Source organism: Anomaloglossus baeobatrachus, unplaced genomic scaffold, assembly GCF_048569485.1.
Source record: "Anomaloglossus baeobatrachus isolate aAnoBae1 unplaced genomic scaffold, aAnoBae1.hap1 Scaffold_3639, whole genome shotgun sequence".
Classification (NCBI taxonomy): Eukaryota; Metazoa; Chordata; class Amphibia; order Anura; family Aromobatidae; genus Anomaloglossus; species Anomaloglossus baeobatrachus.
This window is the reverse complement of record NW_027442991.1, coordinates 24731-43558: the sequence shown is the minus strand read 5'-3', so window position 1 is coordinate 43558 and position 18828 is coordinate 24731. Positions and strand designations below refer to the sequence as shown.

General features: G+C 46.7%; 14 non-coding genes across 14 annotated transcripts; all 14 read left to right on the top strand.

Annotated features, from left to right (window-relative positions):
• The first annotated feature begins 823 nt into the window (after nt 1–823).
• Nucleotides 824–1014, top strand: LOC142273473 (U2 spliceosomal RNA). The gene has a single exon (XR_012737975.1). It is a non-coding gene; the product is annotated as a U2 spliceosomal RNA (small nuclear RNA).
• A 1117-nt stretch (nt 1015–2131) lies between these two features.
• LOC142273497 (U2 spliceosomal RNA) lies at nt 2132–2322 on the top strand. Its single transcript, XR_012737996.1, has one exon. It is a non-coding gene; the product is annotated as a U2 spliceosomal RNA (small nuclear RNA).
• A 1117-nt stretch (nt 2323–3439) lies between these two features.
• LOC142273495 (U2 spliceosomal RNA) lies at nt 3440–3630 on the top strand. The gene has a single exon (XR_012737995.1). It is a non-coding gene; the product is annotated as a U2 spliceosomal RNA (small nuclear RNA).
• A 1117-nt stretch (nt 3631–4747) lies between these two features.
• On the top strand, nt 4748–4938 carry LOC142273494 (U2 spliceosomal RNA). The gene has a single exon (XR_012737994.1). It is a non-coding gene; the product is annotated as a U2 spliceosomal RNA (small nuclear RNA).
• A 1117-nt stretch (nt 4939–6055) lies between these two features.
• LOC142273517 (U2 spliceosomal RNA) lies at nt 6056–6246 on the top strand. The gene has a single exon (XR_012738015.1). It is a non-coding gene; the product is annotated as a U2 spliceosomal RNA (small nuclear RNA).
• A 1117-nt stretch (nt 6247–7363) lies between these two features.
• On the top strand, nt 7364–7554 carry LOC142273493 (U2 spliceosomal RNA). Its single transcript, XR_012737993.1, has one exon. It is a non-coding gene; the product is annotated as a U2 spliceosomal RNA (small nuclear RNA).
• A 1117-nt stretch (nt 7555–8671) lies between these two features.
• On the top strand, nt 8672–8862 carry LOC142273492 (U2 spliceosomal RNA). Its single transcript, XR_012737992.1, has one exon. It is a non-coding gene; the product is annotated as a U2 spliceosomal RNA (small nuclear RNA).
• A 1117-nt stretch (nt 8863–9979) lies between these two features.
• On the top strand, nt 9980–10170 carry LOC142273491 (U2 spliceosomal RNA). Its single transcript, XR_012737991.1, has one exon. It is a non-coding gene; the product is annotated as a U2 spliceosomal RNA (small nuclear RNA).
• A 1117-nt stretch (nt 10171–11287) lies between these two features.
• On the top strand, nt 11288–11478 carry LOC142273520 (U2 spliceosomal RNA). Its single transcript, XR_012738017.1, has one exon. It is a non-coding gene; the product is annotated as a U2 spliceosomal RNA (small nuclear RNA).
• A 1117-nt stretch (nt 11479–12595) lies between these two features.
• Nucleotides 12596–12786, top strand: LOC142273490 (U2 spliceosomal RNA). Its single transcript, XR_012737990.1, has one exon. It is a non-coding gene; the product is annotated as a U2 spliceosomal RNA (small nuclear RNA).
• Nucleotides 12787–13903: 1117 nt separating this feature from the next.
• Nucleotides 13904–14094, top strand: LOC142273516 (U2 spliceosomal RNA). The gene has a single exon (XR_012738014.1). It is a non-coding gene; the product is annotated as a U2 spliceosomal RNA (small nuclear RNA).
• Nucleotides 14095–15211: 1117 nt separating this feature from the next.
• LOC142273489 (U2 spliceosomal RNA) lies at nt 15212–15402 on the top strand. The gene has a single exon (XR_012737989.1). It is a non-coding gene; the product is annotated as a U2 spliceosomal RNA (small nuclear RNA).
• A 1117-nt stretch (nt 15403–16519) lies between these two features.
• Nucleotides 16520–16710, top strand: LOC142273488 (U2 spliceosomal RNA). The gene has a single exon (XR_012737988.1). It is a non-coding gene; the product is annotated as a U2 spliceosomal RNA (small nuclear RNA).
• Nucleotides 16711–17827: 1117 nt separating this feature from the next.
• On the top strand, nt 17828–18018 carry LOC142273515 (U2 spliceosomal RNA). The gene has a single exon (XR_012738013.1). It is a non-coding gene; the product is annotated as a U2 spliceosomal RNA (small nuclear RNA).
• Nucleotides 18019–18828: the final 810 nt, after the last annotated feature.

The following is an 18828-nucleotide window of genomic DNA, read 5'->3' as shown; positions in this document are numbered from 1 at the left end:
TCTGCTTCCACTCCAAATAAAGTTACCTGTTGTTACCTGAACGTCAAATACTAAGAATGGGCGGCCTATGAAAGAATTAGTACTTTCATTAAGTATACTAAACCGGCTAATTGGGAATAGACAAACTGTAAAAAGCCCTCTGAGAAAGCCCCTCTCTAACCTTTGTTAGTAAGCTTTTCTGTAGCCTGCCTGTTGATGTATTTTCGGTTTGAACAGTGCACAACATGAAGAGACGGAACACTGGCGGCTTGTCACAATGCCCCCCGATGACATCACAATAGCGCTGCTGCCTAGAAAACAAGCTGCGCAGAAGAAGTTGTTCTTTGGGTGGGAGGGTGGGCTAGTGGAAGGAGGGGGCAATCTCTTTTTTTCCCGGGTGGTAGGGGGATGACAGGAGAAGGGAAGCGGGTGGTGAGAAAGGTACAGAGGGCAGGGTTTGGGGGCTGGGAAGGAAAGGGAAAAGATTAGGGTTTGGGGATGATGAAAGGGCTTTCTACGGGTAAGGATGGCAAAGGGTGGCAGTGACGGAAAGTCAGGCAACCTGTCCTGTCCGTCTTTTTGTATCGTGAATTGGAAAGACTGCAAGGGGGAGGGGAGTTGCTTGCGCCCTAAAGGAGGAGTTATTCAGATTCATTGCAGTGGGCGGCGGCTGCAAAACGCACCATTCTTCTTGTTTTTGCTCTGCAAAGCAGCCTTTTCAAGGGTTGGCTTGGGTGACAAAATGTCTTGTGTAGGCGTGGGTTTGTCTCCCTCTCGCTCTCTCTCCCTAAGATGTGTCCGGCATAGGCCAGGGTGCCACTCGAGGCCCAAACCAATTCTGGTTATCGCTTCTCGGCCTTTTGGCTAAGATCAAGTGTAGTATCTGTTCTTATCAGTTTAATATCTGATACGTCCCCTATCTGGGGACCATATATTAAATGGATTTTTAGAACAGGGAGATGGAAAAAGAGCTTGCTCTGTCCACTCCACGCATTGACCTGGTATTGCAGTACCTCCAGGAACAGTGCACCCCTTCTTAACCCAGTTTCCAAAAGCAGAACTCGATTCACCTGATTCATATTAGCCCGATTAGCGAATTGAAATGAATTTTTATCTAACACACTTTTTACTTGCTTTATTCATCCAAATAGCAAACTCATCACTACTCAACTTCACCAACTCTGCTATGTCCCGTGCAGTATCTTGTTGTCAGTCTAATCTAGATCATGTGTAATTGAATGGAATAGATCCCTTTTGGACAAAGTGGAGTCAGATGCTGCAGTGACCACAGGTGTGAGAGGATCTACAATTGGCATCTGGTGTTATCTCTCTGCTTCCACTCCAAATAAAGTTACCTGTTGTTACCTGAACGTCAAATACTAAGAATGGGCGGCCTATGAAAGAATTAGTACTTTCATTAAGTATACTAAACCGGCTAATTGGGAATAGACAAACTGTAAAAAGCCCTCTGAGAAAGCCCCTCTCTAACCTTTGTTAGTAAGCTTTTCTGTAGCCTGCCTGTTGATGTATTTTCGGTTTGAACAGTGCACAACATGAAGAGACGGAACACTGGCGGCTTGTCACAATGCCCCCCGATGACATCACAATAGCGCTGCTGCCTAGAAAACAAGCTGCGCAGAAGAAGTTGTTCTTTGGGTGGGAGGGTGGGCTAGTGGAAGGAGGGGGCAATCTCTTTTTTTCCCGGGTGGTAGGGGGATGACAGGAGAAGGGAAGCGGGTGGTGAGAAAGGTACAGAGGGCAGGGTTTGGGGGCTGGGAAGGAAAGGGAAAAGATTAGGGTTTGGGGATGATGAAAGGGCTTTCTACGGGTAAGGATGGCAAAGGGTGGCAGTGACGGAAAGTCAGGCAACCTGTCCTGTCCGTCTTTTTGTATCGTGAATTGGAAAGACTGCAAGGGGGAGGGGAGTTGCTTGCGCCCTAAAGGAGGAGTTATTCAGATTCATTGCAGTGGGCGGCGGCTGCAAAACGCACCATTCTTCTTGTTTTTGCTCTGCAAAGCAGCCTTTTCAAGGGTTGGCTTGGGTGACAAAATGTCTTGTGTAGGCGTGGGTTTGTCTCCCTCTCGCTCTCTCTCCCTAAGATGTGTCCGGCATAGGCCAGGGTGCCACTCGAGGCCCAAACCAATTCTGGTTATCGCTTCTCGGCCTTTTGGCTAAGATCAAGTGTAGTATCTGTTCTTATCAGTTTAATATCTGATACGTCCCCTATCTGGGGACCATATATTAAATGGATTTTTAGAACAGGGAGATGGAAAAAGAGCTTGCTCTGTCCACTCCACGCATTGACCTGGTATTGCAGTACCTCCAGGAACGGTGCACCCCTTCTTAACCCAGTTTCCAAAAGCAGAACTCGATTCACCTGATTCATATTAGCCCGATTAGCGAATTGAAATGAATTTTTATCTAACACACTTTTTACTTGCTTTATTCATCCAAATAGCAAACTCATCACCACTCAACTTCACCAACTCTGCTATGTCCCGTGCAGTATCTTGTTGTCAGTCTAATCTAGATCATGTGTAATTGAATGGAATAGATCCCTTTTGGACAAAGTGGAGTCAGATGCTGCAGTGACCACAGGTGTGAGAGGATCTACAATTGGCATCTGGTGTTATCTCTCTGCTTCCACTCCAAATAAAGTTACCTGTTGTTACCTGAACGTCAAATACTAAGAATGGGCGGCCTATGAAAGAATTAGTACTTTCATTAAGTATACTAAACCGGCTAATTGGGAATAGACAAACTGTAAAAAGCCCTCTGAGAAAGCCCCTCTCTAACCTTTGTTAGTAAGCTTTTCTGTAGCCTGCCTGTTGATGTATTTTCGGTTTGAACAGTGCACAACATGAAGAGACGGAACACTGGCGGCTTGTCACAATGCCCCCCGATGACATCACAATAGCGCTGCTGCCTAGAAAACAAGCTGCGCAGAAGAAGTTGTTCTTTGGGTGGGAGGGTGGGCTAGTGGAAGGAGGGGGCAATCTCTTTTTTTCCCGGGTGGTAGGGGGATGACAGGAGAAGGGAAGCGGGTGGTGAGAAAGGTACAGAGGGCAGGGTTTGGGGGCTGGGAAGGAAAGGGAAAAGATTAGGGTTTGGGGATGATGAAAGGGCTTTCTACGGGTAAGGATGGCAAAGGGTGGCAGTGACGGAAAGTCAGGCAACCTGTCCTGTCCGTCTTTTTGTATCGTGAATTGGAAAGACTGCAAGGGGGAGGGGAGTTGCTTGCGCCCTAAAGGAGGAGTTATTCAGATTCATTGCAGTGGGCGGCGGCTGCAAAACGCACCATTCTTCTTGTTTTTGCTCTGCAAAGCAGCCTTTTCAAGGGTTGGCTTGGGTGACAAAATGTCTTGTGTAGGCGTGGGTTTGTCTCCCTCTCGCTCTCTCTCCCTAAGATGTGTCCGGCATAGGCCAGGGTGCCACTCGAGGCCCAAACCAATTCTGGTTATCGCTTCTCGGCCTTTTGGCTAAGATCAAGTGTAGTATCTGTTCTTATCAGTTTAATATCTGATACGTCCCCTATCTGGGGACCATATATTAAATGGATTTTTAGAACAGGGAGATGGAAAAAGAGCTTGCTCTGTCCACTCCACGCATTGACCTGGTATTGCAGTACCTCCAGGAACGGTGCACCCCTTCTTAACCCAGTTTCCAAAAGCAGAACTCGATTCACCTGATTCATATTAGCCCAATTAGCGAATTGAAATGAATTTTTATCTAACACACTTTTTACTTGCTTTATTCATCCAAATAGCAAACTCATCACCACTCAACTTCACCAACTCTGCTATGTCCCGTGCAGTATCTTGTTGTCAGTCTAATCTAGATCATGTGTAATTGAATGGAATAGATCCCTTTTGGACAAAGTGGAGTCAGATGCTGCAGTGACCACAGGTGTGAGAGGATCTACAATTGGCATCTGGTGTTATCTCTCTGCTTCCACTCCAAATAAAGTTACCTGTTGTTACCTGAACGTCAAATACTAAGAATGGGCGGCCTATGAAAGAATTAGTACTTTCATTAAGTATACTAAACCGGCTAATTGGGAATAGACAAACTGTAAAAAGCCCTCTGAGAAAGCCCCTCTCTAACCTTTGTTAGTAAGCTTTTCTGTAGCCTGCCTGTTGATGTATTTTCGGTTTGAACAGTGCACAACATGAAGAGACGGAACACTGGCGGCTTGTCACAATGCCCCCCGATGACATCACAATAGCGCTGCTGCCTAGAAAACAAGCTGCGCAGAAGAAGTTGTTCTTTGGGTGGGAGGGTGGGCTAGTGGAAGGAGGGGGCAATCTCTTTTTTTCCCGGGTGGTAGGGGGATGACAGGAGAAGGGAAGCGGGTGGTGAGAAAGGTACAGAGGGCAGGGTTTGGGGGCTGGGAAGGAAAGGGAAAAGATTAGGGTTTGGGGATGATGAAAGGGCTTTCTACGGGTAAGGATGGCAAAGGGTGGCAGTGACGGAAAGTCAGGCAACCTGTCCTGTCCGTCTTTTTGTATCGTGAATTGGAAAGACTGCAAGGGGGAGGGGAGTTGCTTGCGCCCTAAAGGAGGAGTTATTCAGATTCATTGCAGTGGGCGGCGGCTGCAAAACGCACCATTCTTCTTGTTTTTGCTCTGCAAAGCAGCCTTTTCAAGGGTTGGCTTGGGTGACAAAATGTCTTGTGTAGGCGTGGGTTTGTCTCCCTCTCGCTCTCTCTCCCTAAGATGTGTCCGGCATAGGCCAGGGTGCCACTCGAGGCCCAAACCAATTCTGGTTATCGCTTCTCGGCCTTTTGGCTAAGATCAAGTGTAGTATCTGTTCTTATCAGTTTAATATCTGATACGTCCCCTATCTGGGGACCATATATTAAATGGATTTTTAGAACAGGGAGATGGAAAAAGAGCTTGCTCTGTCCACTCCACGCATTGACCTGGTATTGCAGTACCTCCAGGAACGGTGCACCCCTTCTTAACCCAGTTTCCAAAAGCAGAACTCGATTCACCTGATTCATATTAGCCCGATTAGCGAATTGAAATGAATTTTTATCTAACACACTTTTTACTTGCTTTATTCATCCAAATAGCAAACTCATCACCACTCAACTTCACCAACTCTGCTATGTCCCGTGCAGTATCTTGTTGTCAGTCTAATCTAGATCATGTGTAATTGAATGGAATAGATCCCTTTTGGACAAAGTGGAGTCAGATGCTGCAGTGACCACAGGTGTGAGAGGATCTACAATTGGCATCTGGTGTTATCTCTCTGCTTCCACTCCAAATAAAGTTACCTGTTGTTACCTGAACGTCAAATACTAAGAATGGGCGGCCTATGAAAGAATTAGTACTTTCATTAAGTATACTAAACCGGCTAATTGGGAATAGACAAACTGTAAAAAGCCCTCTGAGAAAGCCCCTCTCTAACCTTTGTTAGTAAGCTTTTCTGTAGCCTGCCTGTTGATGTATTTTCGGTTTGAACAGTGCACAACATGAAGAGACGGAACACTGGCGGCTTGTCACAATGCCCCCCGATGACATCACAATAGCGCTGCTGCCTAGAAAACAAGCTGCGCAGAAGAAGTTGTTCTTTGGGTGGGAGGGTGGGCTAGTGGAAGGAGGGGGCAATCTCTTTTTTTCCCGGGTGGTAGGGGGATGACAGGAGAAGGGAAGCGGGTGGTGAGAAAGGTACAGAGGGCAGGGTTTGGGGGCTGGGAAGGAAAGGGAAAAGATTAGGGTTTGGGGATGATGAAAGGGCTTTCTACGGGTAAGGATGGCAAAGGGTGGCAGTGACGGAAAGTCAGGCAACCTGTCCTGTCCGTCTTTTTGTATCGTGAATTGGAAAGACTGCAAGGGGGAGGGGAGTTGCTTGCGCCCTAAAGGAGGAGTTATTCAGATTCATTGCAGTGGGCGGCGGCTGCAAAACGCACCATTCTTCTTGTTTTTGCTCTGCAAAGCAGCCTTTTCAAGGGTTGGCTTGGGTGACAAAATGTCTTGTGTAGGCGTGGGTTTGTCTCCCTCTCGCTCTCTCTCCCTAAGATGTGTCCGGCATAGGCCAGGGTGCCACTCGAGGCCCAAACCAATTCTGGTTATCGCTTCTCGGCCTTTTGGCTAAGATCAAGTGTAGTATCTGTTCTTATCAGTTTAATATCTGATACGTCCCCTATCTGGGGACCATATATTAAATGGATTTTTAGAACAGGGAGATGGAAAAAGAGCTTGCTCTGTCCACTCCACGCATTGTCCTGGTATTGCAGTACCTCCAGGAACGGTGCACCCCTTCTTAACCCAGTTTCCAAAAGCAGAACTCGATTCACCTGATTCATATTAGCCCGATTAGCGAATTGAAATGAATTTTTATCTAACACACTTTTTACTTGCTTTATTCATCCAAATAGCAAACTCATCACCACTCAACTTCACCAACTCTGCTATGTCCCGTGCAGTATCTTGTTGTCAGTCTAATCTAGATCATGTGTAATTGAATGGAATAGATCCCTTTTGGACAAAGTGGAGTCAGATGCTGCAGTGACCACAGGTGTGAGAGGATCTACAATTGGCATCTGGTGTTATCTCTCTGCTTCCACTCCAAATAAAGTTACCTGTTGTTACCTGAACGTCAAATACTAAGAATGGGCGGCCTATGAAAGAATTAGTACTTTCATTAAGTATACTAAACCGGCTAATTGGGAATAGACAAACTGTAAAAAGCCCTCTGAGAAAGCCCCTCTCTAACCTTTGTTAGTAAGCTTTTCTGTAGCCTGCCTGTTGATGTATTTTCGGTTTGAACAGTGCACAACATGAAGAGACGGAACACTGGCGGCTTGTCACAATGCCCCCCGATGACATCACAATAGCGCTGCTGCCTAGAAAACAAGCTGCGCAGAAGAAGTTGTTCTTTGGGTGGGAGGGTGGGCTAGTGGAAGGAGGGGGCAATCTCTTTTTTTCCCGGGTGGTAGGGGGATGACAGGAGAAGGGAAGCGGGTGGTGAGAAAGGTACAGAGGGCAGGGTTTGGGGGCTGGGAAGGAAAGGGAAAAGATTAGGGTTTGGGGATGATGAAAGGGCTTTCTACGGGTAAGGATGGCAAAGGGTGGCAGTGACGGAAAGTCAGGCAACCTGTCCTGTCCGTCTTTTTGTATCGTGAATTGGAAAGACTGCAAGGGGGAGGGGAGTTGCTTGCGCCCTAAAGGAGGAGTTATTCAGATTCATTGCAGTGGGCGGCGGCTGCAAAACGCACCATTCTTCTTGTTTTTGCTCTGCAAAGCAGCCTTTTCAAGGGTTGGCTTGGGTGACAAAATGTCTTGTGTAGGCGTGGGTTTGTCTCCCTCTCGCTCTCTCTCCCTAAGATGTGTCCGGCATAGGCCAGGGTGCCACTCGAGGCCCAAACCAATTCTGGTTATCGCTTCTCGGCCTTTTGGCTAAGATCAAGTGTAGTATCTGTTCTTATCAGTTTAATATCTGATACGTCCCCTATCTGGGGACCATATATTAAATGGATTTTTAGAACAGGGAGATGGAAAAAGAGCTTGCTCTGTCCACTCCACGCATTGACCTGGTATTGCAGTACCTCCAGGAACGGTGCACCCCTTCTTAACCCAGTTTCCAAAAGCAGAACTCGATTCACCTGATTCATATTAGCCCGATTAGCGAATTGAAATGAATTTTTATCTAACACACTTTTTACTTGCTTTATTCATCCAAATAGCAAACTCATCACCACTCAACTTCACCAACTCTGCTATGTCCCGTGCAGTACCTTGTTGTCAGTCTAATCTAGATCATGTGTAATTGAATGGAATAGATCCCTTTTGGACAAAGTGGAGTCAGATGCTGCAGTGACCACAGGTGTGAGAGGATCTACAATTGGCATCTGGTGTTATCTCTCTGCTTCCACTCCAAATAAAGTTACCTGTTGTTACCTGAACGTCAAATACTAAGAATGGGCGGCCTATGAAAGAATTAGTACTTTCATTAAGTATACTAAACCGGCTAATTGGGAATAGACAAACTGTAAAAAGCCCTCTGAGAAAGCCCCTCTCTAACCTTTGTTAGTAAGCTTTTCTGTAGCCTGCCTGTTGATGTATTTTCGGTTTGAACAGTGCACAACATGAAGAGACGGAACACTGGCGGCTTGTCACAATGCCCCCCGATGACATCACAATAGCGCTGCTGCCTAGAAAACAAGCTGCGCAGAAGAAGTTGTTCTTTGGGTGGGAGGGTGGGCTAGTGGAAGGAGGGGGCAATCTCTTTTTTTCCCGGGTGGTAGGGGGATGACAGGAGAAGGGAAGCGGGTGGTGAGAAAGGTACAGAGGGCAGGGTTTGGGGGCTGGGAAGGAAAGGGAAAAGATTAGGGTTTGGGGATGATGAAAGGGCTTTCTACGGGTAAGGATGGCAAAGGGTGGCAGTGACGGAAAGTCAGGCAACCTGTCCTGTCCGTCTTTTTGTATCGTGAATTGGAAAGACTGCAAGGGGGAGGGGAGTTGCTTGCGCCCTAAAGGAGGAGTTATTCAGATTCATTGCAGTGGGCGGCGGCTGCAAAACGCACCATTCTTCTTGTTTTTGCTCTGCAAAGCAGCCTTTTCAAGGGTTGGCTTGGGTGACAAAATGTCTTGTGTAGGCGTGGGTTTGTCTCCCTCTCGCTCTCTCTCCCTAAGATGTGTCCGGCATAGGCCAGGGTGCCACTCGAGGCCCAAACCAATTCTGGTTATCGCTTCTCGGCCTTTTGGCTAAGATCAAGTGTAGTATCTGTTCTTATCAGTTTAATATCTGATACGTCCCCTATCTGGGGACCATATATTAAATGGATTTTTAGAACAGGGAGATGGAAAAAGAGCTTGCTCTGTCCACTCCACGCATTGACCTGGTATTGCAGTACCTCCAGGAACGGTGCACCCCTTCTTAACCCAGTTTCCAAAAGCAGAACTCGATTCACCTGATTCATATTAGCCCGATTAGCGAATTGAAATGAATTTTTATCTAACACACTTTTTACTTGCTTTATTCATCCAAATAGCAAACTCATCACCACTCAACTTCACCAACTCTGCTATGTCCCGTGCAGTATCTTGTTGTCAGTCTAATCTAGATCATGTGTAATTGAATGGAATAGATCCCTTTTGGACAAAGTGGAGTCAGATGCTGCAGTGACCACAGGTGTGAGAGGATCTACAATTGGCATCTGGTGTTATCTCTCTGCTTCCACTCCAAATAAAGTTACCTGTTGTTACCTGAACGTCAAATACTAAGAATGGGCGGCCTATGAAAGAATTAGTACTTTCATTAAGTATACTAAACCGGCTAATTGGGAATAGACAAACTGTAAAAAGCCCTCTGAGAAAGCCCCTCTCTAACCTTTGTTAGTAAGCTTTTCTGTAGCCTGCCTGTTGATGTATTTTCGGTTTGAACAGTGCACAACATGAAGAGACGGAACACTGGCGGCTTGTCACAATGCCCCCCGATGACATCACAATAGCGCTGCTGCCTAGAAAACAAGCTGCGCAGAAGAAGTTGTTCTTTGGGTGGGAGGGTGGGCTAGTGGAAGGAGGGGGCAATCTCTTTTTTTCCCGGGTGGTAGGGGGATGACAGGAGAAGGGAAGCGGGTGGTGAGAAAGGTACAGAGGGCAGGGTTTGGGGGCTGGGAAGGAAAGGGAAAAGATTAGGGTTTGGGGATGATGAAAGGGCTTTCTACGGGTAAGGATGGCAAAGGGTGGCAGTGACGGAAAGTCAGGCAACCTGTCCTGTCCGTCTTTTTGTATCGTGAATTGGAAAGACTGCAAGGGGGAGGGGAGTTGCTTGCGCCCTAAAGGAGGAGTTATTCAGATTCATTGCAGTGGGCGGCGGCTGCAAAACGCACCATTCTTCTTGTTTTTGCTCTGCAAAGCAGCCTTTTCAAGGGTTGGCTTGGGTGACAAAATGTCTTGTGTAGGCGTGGGTTTGTCTCCCTCTCGCTCTCTCTCCCTAAGATGTGTCCGGCATAGGCCAGGGTGCCACTCGAGGCCCAAACCAATTCTGGTTATCGCTTCTCGGCCTTTTGGCTAAGATCAAGTGTAGTATCTGTTCTTATCAGTTTAATATCTGATACGTCCCCTATCTGGGGACCATATATTAAATGGATTTTTAGAACAGGGAGATGGAAAAAGAGCTTGCTCTGTCCACTCCACGCATTGACCTGGTATTGCAGTACCTCCAGGAACGGTGCACCCCTTCTTAACCCAGTTTCCAAAAGCAGAACTCGATTCACCTGATTCATATTAGCCCGATTAGCGAATTGAAATGAATTTTTATCTAACACACTTTTTACTTGCTTTATTCATCCAAATAGCAAACTCATCACCACTCAACTTCACCAACTCTGCTATGTCCCGTGCAGTATCTTGTTGTCAGTCTAATCTAGATCATGTGTAATTGAATGGAATAGATCCCTTTTGGACAAAGTGGAGTCAGATGCTGCAGTGACCACAGGTGTGAGAGGATCTACAATTGGCATCTGGTGTTATCTCTCTGCTTCCACTCCAAATAAAGTTACCTGTTGTTACCTGAACGTCAAATACTAAGAATGGGCGGCCTATGAAAGAATTAGTACTTTCATTAAGTATACTAAACCGGCTAATTGGGAATAGACAAACTGTAAAAAGCCCTCTGAGAAAGCCCCTCTCTAACCTTTGTTAGTAAGCTTTTCTGTAGCCTGCCTGTTGATGTATTTTCGGTTTGAACAGTGCACAACATGAAGAGACGGAACACTGGCGGCTTGTCACAATGCCCCCCGATGACATCACAATAGCGCTGCTGCCTAGAAAACAAGCTGCGCAGAAGAAGTTGTTCTTTGGGTGGGAGGGTGGGCTAGTGGAAGGAGGGGGCAATCTCTTTTTTTCCCGGGTGGTAGGGGGATGACAGGAGAAGGGAAGCGGGTGGTGAGAAAGGTACAGAGGGCAGGGTTTGGGGGCTGGGAAGGAAAGGGAAAAGATTAGGGTTTGGGGATGATGAAAGGGCTTTCTACGGGTAAGGATGGCAAAGGGTGGCAGTGACGGAAAGTCAGGCAACCTGTCCTGTCCGTCTTTTTGTATCGTGAATTGGAAAGACTGCAAGGGGGAGGGGAGTTGCTTGCGCCCTAAAGGAGGAGTTATTCAGATTCATTGCAGTGGGCGGCGGCTGCAAAACGCACCATTCTTCTTGTTTTTGCTCTGCAAAGCAGCCTTTTCAAGGGTTGGCTTGGGTGACAAAATGTCTTGTGTAGGCGTGGGTTTGTCTCCCTCTCGCTCTCTCTCCCTAAGATGTGTCCGGCATAGGCCAGGGTGCCACTCGAGGCCCAAACCAATTCTGGTTATCGCTTCTCGGCCTTTTGGCTAAGATCAAGTGTAGTATCTGTTCTTATCAGTTTAATATCTGATACGTCCCCTATCTGGGGACCATATATTAAATGGATTTTTAGAACAGGGAGATGGAAAAAGAGCTTGCTCTGTCCACTCCACGCATTGACCTGGTATTGCAGTACCTCCAGGAATGGTGCACCCCTTCTTAACCCAGTTTCCAAAAGCAGAACTCGATTCACCTGATTCATATTAGCCCAATTAGCGAATTGAAATGAATTTTTATCTAACACACTTTTTACTTGCTTTATTCATCCAAATAGCAAACTCATCACCACTCAACTTCACCAACTCTGCTATGTCCCGTGCAGTATCTTGTTGTCAGTCTAATCTAGATCATGTGTAATTGAATGGAATAGATCCCTTTTGGACAAAGTGGAGTCAGATGCTGCAGTGACCACAGGTGTGAGAGGATCTACAATTGGCATCTGGTGTTATCTCTCTGCTTCCACTCCAAATAAAGTTACCTGTTGTTACCTGAACGTCAAATACTAAGAATGGGCGGCCTATGAAAGAATTAGTACTTTCATTAAGTATACTAAACCGGCTAATTGGGAATAGACAAACTGTAAAAAGCCCTCTGAGAAAGCCCCTCTCTAACCTTTGTTAGTAAGCTTTTCTGTAGCCTGCCTGTTGATGTATTTTCGGTTTGAACAGTGCACAACATGAAGAGACGGAACACTGGCGGCTTGTCACAATGCCCCCCGATGACATCACAATAGCGCTGCTGCCTAGAAAACAAGCTGCGCAGAAGAAGTTGTTCTTTGGGTGGGAGGGTGGGCTAGTGGAAGGAGGGGGCAATCTCTTTTTTTCCCGGGTGGTAGGGGGATGACAGGAGAAGGGAAGCGGGTGGTGAGAAAGGTACAGAGGGCAGGGTTTGGGGGCTGGGAAGGAAAGGGAAAAGATTAGGGTTTGGGGATGATGAAAGGGCTTTCTACGGGTAAGGATGGCAAAGGGTGGCAGTGACGGAAAGTCAGGCAACCTGTCCTGTCCGTCTTTTTGTATCGTGAATTGGAAAGACTGCAAGGGGGAGGGGAGTTGCTTGCGCCCTAAAGGAGGAGTTATTCAGATTCATTGCAGTGGGCGGCGGCTGCAAAACGCACCATTCTTCTTGTTTTTGCTCTGCAAAGCAGCCTTTTCAAGGGTTGGCTTGGGTGACAAAATGTCTTGTGTAGGCGTGGGTTTGTCTCCCTCTCGCTCTCTCTCCCTAAGATGTGTCCGGCATAGGCCAGGGTGCCACTCGAGGCCCAAACCAATTCTGGTTATCGCTTCTCGGCCTTTTGGCTAAGATCAAGTGTAGTATCTGTTCTTATCAGTTTAATATCTGATACGTCCCCTATCTGGGGACCATATATTAAATGGATTTTTAGAACAGGGAGATGGAAAAAGAGCTTGCTCTGTCCACTCCACGCATTGACCTGGTATTGCAGTACCTCCAGGAACGGTGCACCCCTTCTTAACCCAGTTTCCAAAAGCAGAACTCGATTCACCTGATTCATATTAGCCCGATTAGCGAATTGAAATGAATTTTTATCTAACACACTTTTTACTTGCTTTATTCATCCAAATAGCAAACTCATCACCACTCAACTTCACCAACTCTGCTATGTCCCGTGCAGTATCTTGTTGTCAGTCTAATCTAGATCATGTGTAATTGAATGGAATAGATCCCTTTTGGACAAAGTGGAGTCAGATGCTGCAGTGACCACAGGTGTGAGAGGATCTACAATTGGCATCTGGTGTTATCTCTCTGCTTCCACTCCAAATAAAGTTACCTGTTGTTACCTGAACGTCAAATACTAAGAATGGGCGGCCTATGAAAGAATTAGTACTTTCATTAAGTATACTAAACCGGCTAATTGGGAATAGACAAACTGTAAAAAGCCCTCTGAGAAAGCCCCTCTCTAACCTTTGTTAGTAAGCTTTTCTGTAGCCTGCCTGTTGATGTATTTTCGGTTTGAACAGTGCACAACATGAAGAGACGGAACACTGGCGGCTTGTCACAATGCCCCCCGATGACATCACAATAGCGCTGCTGCCTAGAAAACAAGCTGCGCAGAAGAAGTTGTTCTTTGGGTGGGAGGGTGGGCTAGTGGAAGGAGGGGGCAATCTCTTTTTTTCCCGGGTGGTAGGGGGATGACAGGAGAAGGGAAGCGGGTGGTGAGAAAGGTACAGAGGGCAGGGTTTGGGGGCTGGGAAGGAAAGGGAAAAGATTAGGGTTTGGGGATGATGAAAGGGCTTTCTACGGGTAAGGATGGCAAAGGGTGGCAGTGACGGAAAGTCAGGCAACCTGTCCTGTCCGTCTTTTTGTATCGTGAATTGGAAAGACTGCAAGGGGGAGGGGAGTTGCTTGCGCCCTAAAGGAGGAGTTATTCAGATTCATTGCAGTGGGCGGCGGCTGCAAAACGCACCATTCTTCTTGTTTTTGCTCTGCAAAGCAGCCTTTTCAAGGGTTGGCTTGGGTGACAAAATGTCTTGTGTAGGCGTGGGTTTGTCTCCCTCTCGCTCTCTCTCCCTAAGATGTGTCCGGCATAGGCCAGGGTGCCACTCGAGGCCCAAACCAATTCTGGTTATCGCTTCTCGGCCTTTTGGCTAAGATCAAGTGTAGTATCTGTTCTTATCAGTTTAATATCTGATACGTCCCCTATCTGGGGACCATATATTAAATGGATTTTTAGAACAGGGAGATGGAAAAAGAGCTTGCTCTGTCCACTCCACGCATTGTCCTGGTATTGCAGTACCTCCAGGAACGGTGCACCCCTTCTTAACCCAGTTTCCAAAAGCAGAACTCGATTCACCTGATTCATATTAGCCCGATTAGCGAATTGAAATGAATTTTTATCTAACACACTTTTTACTTGCTTTATTCATCCAAATAGCAAACTCATCACCACTCAACTTCACCAACTCTGCTATGTCCCGTGCAGTATCTTGTTGTCAGTCTAATCTAGATCATGTGTAATTGAATGGAATAGATCCCTTTTGGACAAAGTGGAGTCAGATGCTGCAGTGACCACAGGTGTGAGAGGATCTACAATTGGCATCTGGTGTTATCTCTCTGCTTCCACTCCAAATAAAGTTACCTGTTGTTACCTGAACGTCAAATACTAAGAATGGGCGGCCTATGAAAGAATTAGTACTTTCATTAAGTATACTAAACCGGCTAATTGGGAATAGACAAACTGTAAAAAGCCCTCTGAGAAAGCCCCTCTCTAACCTTTGTTAGTAAGCTTTTCTGTAGCCTGCCTGTTGATGTATTTTCGGTTTGAACAGTGCACAACATGAAGAGACGGAACACTGGCGGCTTGTCACAATGCCCCCCGATGACATCACAATAGCGCTGCTGCCTAGAAAACAAGCTGCGCAGAAGAAGTTGTTCTTTGGGTGGGAGGGTGGGCTAGTGGAAGGAGGGGGCAATCTCTTTTTTTCCCGGGTGGTAGGGGGATGACAGGAGAAGGGAAGCGGGTGGTGAGAAAGGTACAGAGGGCAGGGTTTGGGGGCTGGGAAGGAAAGGGAAAAGATTAGGGTTTGGGGATGATGAAAGGGCTTTCTACGGGTAAGGATGGCAAAGGGTGGCAGTGACGGAAAGTCAGGCAACCTGTCCTGTCCGTCTTTTTGTATCGTGAATTGGAAAGACTGCAAGGGGGAGGGGAGTTGCTTGCGCCCTAAAGGAGGAGTTATTCAGATTCATTGCAGTGGGCGGCGGCTGCAAAACGCACCATTCTTCTTGTTTTTGCTCTGCAAAGCAGCCTTTTCAAGGGTTGGCTTGGGTGACAAAATGTCTTGTGTAGGCGTGGGTTTGTCTCCCTCTCGCTCTCTCTCCCTAAGATGTGTCCGGCATAGGCCAGGGTGCCACTCGAGGCCCAAACCAATTCTGGTTATCGCTTCTCGGCCTTTTGGCTAAGATCAAGTGTAGTATCTGTTCTTATCAGTTTAATATCTGATACGTCCCCTATCTGGGGACCATATATTAAATGGATTTTTAGAACAGGGAGATGGAAAAAGAGCTTGCTCTGTCCACTCCACGCATTGACCTGGTATTGCAGTACCTCCAGGAACGGTGCACCCCTTCTTAACCCAGTTTCCAAAAGCAGAACTCGATTCACCTGATTCATATTAGCCCGATTAGCGAATTGAAATGAATTTTTATCTAACACACTTTTTACTTGCTTTATTCATCCAAATAGCAAACTCATCACCACTCAACTTCACCAACTCTGCTATGTCCCGTGCAGTATCTTGTTGTCAGTCTAATCTAGATCATGTGTAATTGAATGGAATAGATCCCTTTTGGACAAAGTGGAGTCAGATGCTGCAGTGACCACAGGTGTGAGAGGATCTACAATTGGCATCTGGTGTTATCTCTCTGCTTCCACTCCAAATAAAGTTACCTGTTGTTACCTGAACGTCAAATACTAAGAATGGGCGGCCTATGAAAGAATTAGTACTTTCATTAAGTATACTAAACCGGCTAATTGGGAATAGACAAACTGTAAAAAGCCCTCTGAGAAAGCCCCTCTCTAACCTTTGTTAGTAAGCTTTTCTGTAGCCTGCCTGTTGATGTATTTTCGGTTTGAACAGTGCACAACATGAAGAGACGGAACACTGGCGGCTTGTCACAATGCCCCCCGATGACATCACAATAGCGCTGCTGCCTAGAAAACAAGCTGCGCAGAAGAAGTTGTTCTTTGGGTGGGAGGGTGGGCTAGTGGAAGGAGGGGGCAATCTCTTTTTTTCCCGGGTGGTAGGGGGATGACAGGAGAAGGGAAGTGGGTGGTGAGAAAGGTACAGAGGGCAGGGTTTGGGGGCTGGGAAGGAAAGGGAAAAGATTAGGGTTTGGGGATGATGAAAGGGCTTTCTACGGGTAAGGATGGCAAAGGGTGGCAGTGACGGAAAGTCAGGCAACCTGTCCTGTCCGTCTTTTTGTATCGTGAATTGGAAAGACTGCAAGGGGGAGGGGAGTTGCTTGCGCCCTAAAGGAGGAGTTATTCAGATTCATTGCAGTGGGCGGCGGCTGCAAAACGCACCATTCTTCTTGTTTTTGCTCTGCAAAGCAGCCTTTTCAAGGGTTGGCTTGGGTGACAAAATGTCTTGTGTAGGCGTGGGTTTGTCTCCCTCTCGCTCTCTCTCCCTAAGATGTGTCCGGCATAGGCCAGGGTGCCACTCGAGGCCCAAACCAATTCTGGTTATCGCTTCTCGGCCTTTTGGCTAAGATCAAGTGTAGTATCTGTTCTTATCAGTTTAATATCTGATACGTCCCCTATCTGGGGACCATATATTAAATGGATTTTTAGAACAGGGAGATGGAAAAAGAGCTTGCTCTGTCCACTCCACGCATTGACCTGGTATTGCAGTACCTCCAGGAACGGTGCACCCCTTCTTAACCCAGTTTCCAAAAGCAGAACTCGATTCACCTGATTCATATTAGCCCGATTAGCGAATTGAAATGAATTTTTATCTAACACACTTTTTACTTGCTTTATTCATCCAAATAGCAAACTCATCACCACTCAACTTCACCAACTCTGCTATGTCCCGTGCAGTATCTTGTTGTCAGTCTAATCTAGATCATGTGTAATTGAATGGAATAGATCCCTTTTGGACAAAGTGGAGTCAGATGCTGCAGTGACCACAGGTGTGAGAGGATCTACAATTGGCATCTGGTGTTATCTCTCTGCTTCCACTCCAAATAAAGTTACCTGTTGTTACCTGAACGTCAAATACTAAGAATGGGCGGCCTATGAAAGAATTAGTACTTTCATTAAGTATACTAAACCGGCTAATTGGGAATAGACAAACTGTAAAAAGCCCTCTGAGAAAGCCCCTCTCTAACCTTTGTTAGTAAGCTTTTCTGTAGCCTGCCTGTTGATGTATTTTCGGTTTGAACAGTGCACAACATGAAGAGACGGAACACTGGCGGCTTGTCACAATGCCCCCCGATGACATCACAATAGCGCTGCTGCCTAGAAAACAAGCTGCGCAGAAGAAGTTGTTCTTTGGGTGGGAGGGTGGGCTAGTGGAAGGAGGGGGCAATCTCTTTTTTTCCCGGGTGGTAGGGGGATGACAGGAGAAGAGAAGCGGGTGGTGAGAAAGGTACAGAGGGCAGGGTTTGGGGGCTGGGAAGGAAAGGGAAAAGATTAGGGTTTGGGGATGATGAAAGGGCTTTCTACGGGTAAGGATGGCAAAGGGTGGCAGTGACGGAAAGTCAGGCAACCTGTCCTGTCCGTCTTTTTGTATCGTGAATTGGAAAGACTGCAAGGGGGAGGGGAGTTGCTTGCGCCCTAAAGGAGGAGTTATTCAGATTCATTGCAGTGGGCGGCGGCTGCAAAACGCACCATTCTTCTTGTTTTTGCTCTGCAAAGCAGCCTTTTCAAGGGTTGGCTTGGGTGACAAAATGTCTTGTGTAGGCGTGGGTTTGTCTCCCTCTCGCTCTCTCTCCCTAAGATGTGTCCGGCATAGGCCAGGGTGCCACTCGAGGCCCAAACCAATTCTGGTTATCGCTTCTCGGCCTTTTGGCTAAGATCAAGTGTAGTATCTGTTCTTATCAGTTTAATATCTGATACGTCCCCTATCTGGGGACCATATATTAAATGGATTTTTAGAACAGGGAGATGGAAAAAGAGCTTGCTCTGTCCACTCCACGCATTGTCCTGGTATTGCAGTACCTCCAGGAACGGTGCACCCCTTCTTAACCCAGTTTCCAAAAGCAGAACTCGATTCACCTGATTCATATTAGCCCGATTAGCGAATTGAAATGAATTTTTATCTAACACACTTTTTACTTGCTTTATTCATCCAAATAGCAAACTCATCACCACTCAACTTCACCAACTCTGCTATGTCCCGTGCAGTATCTTGTTGTCAGTCTAATCTAGATCATGTGTAATTGAATGGAATAGATCCCTTTTGGACAAAGTGGAGTCAGATGCTGCAGTGACCACAGGTGTGAGAGGATCTACAATTGGCATCTGGTGTTATCTCTCTGCTTCCACTCCAAATAAAGTTACCTGTTGTTACCTGAACGTCAAATACTAAGAATGGGCGGCCTATGAAAGAATTAGTACTTTCATTAAGTATACTAAACCGGCTAATTGGGAATAGACAAACTGTAAAAAGCCCTCTGAGAAAGCCCCTCTCTAACCTTTGTTAGTAAGCTTTTCTGTAGCCTGCCTGTTGATGTATTTTCGGTTTGAACAGTGCACAACATGAAGAGACGGAACACTGGCGGCTTGTCACAATGCCCCCCGATGACATCACAATAGCGCTGCTGCCTAGAAAACAAGCTGCGCAGAAGAAGTTGTTCTTTGGGTGGGAGGGTGGGCTAGTGGAAGGAGGGGGCAATCTCTTTTTTTCCCGGGTGGTAGGGGGATGACAGGAGAAGGGAAGCGGGTGGTGAGAAAGGTACAGAGGGCAGGGTTTGGGGGCTGGGAAGGAAAGGGAAAAGATTAGGGTTTGGGGATGATGAAAGGGCTTTCTACGGGTAAGGATGGCAAAGGG